Below are 1,525 nucleotides of genomic sequence, written 5' to 3'. Positions count from 1 at the left end.
CCGTTGTTGGAAGCCTTTTACAACAAGTATTGCCTTGTACCGCTTGCTACCATCATGCTCTTCTTTTAACCGGTACATCCACTTCTTATGTAACGCCTTTTTGGCTTGCGGAAGTTCTGTCAACTCCCACGTCTGATTGGATGACAGTGAATCCATCTCGTCTTCCATGGCCAACTCCCACTTGGTTGAATCATCATTTTGCATTGCCTATTCATAGGTCTCTGGTTCACCTTTTTCTGTCAGCAAAATATAGTGAAGTGCAGGGGAGTATCTCTCTGGTGGTCTAATGGTTCTCAAAGATCTCTGAGTTCAATCACCGGAGTTTGTGGGTCATCATCTTGTGCAGTTTCTTCTTCATATTCCTGGTTACTGGTTTTCGATTCATTCACATGAATATATGTCAATGGCACTTTATCAGTCTTCTTGACTTCAGGACATTCATTTCCAGCTCCAATGTCTGACTTGTTCTTGTATAGAAGTTGCTCATTAAAGATTACATCCCCTCTCCGAATGATCTTCCTATTTTGGTCATCCCAGAAACGATAACCAAACTCATTATTCCCATAACCAATAAAGAAGCACTTCTTTGATTTCGGATCAAGTTTTGTTCTTCTTGCTGAATCAATATGAACATAGATAGACATCCAAACACTTTCAAGAAAGAAAGGTTTACTTCTTTGCCGCTCCAACCTTCTTCGGGTATTTTGTAGTCCAGTGGTATCGAAGGTCCTCTGTTGATCAGATATGCTGCAGTGTTAACAGCATCAGCCCAGAAGGATTTTGGCAATCCAGAATGCAATCTCATGCTCCTTGCGCGTTCATTCAAGGTCCTGTTCATCCTTTCAGCTACACCATTCTGTTGAGGTGTACCAGGAATGTTTTTCTCCATCTTGATCCCATTCTGTGCACAATATTTCTTGAACTCATCATCTTCATATTCTCCACCATTGTAAGACCGTAAGCACTTCACCTTCAAGTTGGTCTCATTTTCCACCATGGCTTTCCACCTTTTAAAGGTCTCGTAAACATCAGATTTATTTTTTAGAAAATAAACCCAAACTTTTCTACTCGAATCGTCAATAAATGTGACATAGTATCTCGAGCCTCCAAGGGATGTCACAGGAGATGGTCCCCATACATCAGTATGAACCAGCTCCAACTTTGCTGCTTTCGGTTCTCTACCGCCTTTTGAAAAGCTCACCTTCTTCTGTTTTCCAAAGATACAGCTTTCACATAGTTGGTGTTCAACAGTCTTTAATTCTGGTAGCTTTTCTTTTGACACCAACATCTTCATTCCATTCTCACTCATATGTCCAAGTCAATAATGCCATAGACTTGAATTGGCTCCAGTATCCACAGCTGCTAATGTGTCTCTGCAACTGGAAGTCATATGTAGTGTGCCAGTTTTCTTTCCTCGAGCAACAATCATGGCTCCTTTGTTTACTTTCCAGGAACCATCACCGAAGGTCACATTGTGGCCTTCATCATCGAGCTGTCCCACAGAGATCAGATTGCGTGTCAATTT

This window comes from Primulina tabacum, chromosome 11 (genome assembly GCF_025594145.1).
Source record: "Primulina tabacum isolate GXHZ01 chromosome 11, ASM2559414v2, whole genome shotgun sequence".
In the NCBI taxonomy this organism is placed as follows: Eukaryota; Viridiplantae; Streptophyta; class Magnoliopsida; order Lamiales; family Gesneriaceae; genus Primulina; species Primulina tabacum.
The sequence above is the reverse complement of the archived record's forward strand: the minus strand, read 5'-3'. Positions refer to the sequence as shown.